Raw genomic sequence first — 339 nt, forward strand, 5'->3', positions numbered from 1 at the left:
AGGTTCAAATTTCTGCCATTTTTGGTTGTAAAGTAACATTTAATATTTAGGTACATCCTTGGCTGATATCTGCTGTCATATCAACAAAATAGGCAACAAAGGAATGTTGATTACCTCTTGTTTTGCTTTACAAATCAGTCATACATATTAGTCAGAATATGTAGTTCCTATCCTGTCACAAAATCTTTCTGCATTGCCCCATTCGTGCTGAAGAGGAAAAAGAGCACATTGAATCAAAATGCAGTATGGCAGGGCTGCCCATTGTCATTATATTAGTTATGGTAACTATTTAATTATTTTTTCTAATGTTGATATTTATGGCCAAGTTTTCAAATTGTA

The sequence above is a fragment of the Penaeus monodon genome, chromosome 22 (genome assembly GCF_015228065.2).
Source record: "Penaeus monodon isolate SGIC_2016 chromosome 22, NSTDA_Pmon_1, whole genome shotgun sequence".
NCBI lineage: Eukaryota > Metazoa > Arthropoda > Malacostraca > Decapoda > Penaeidae > Penaeus > Penaeus monodon.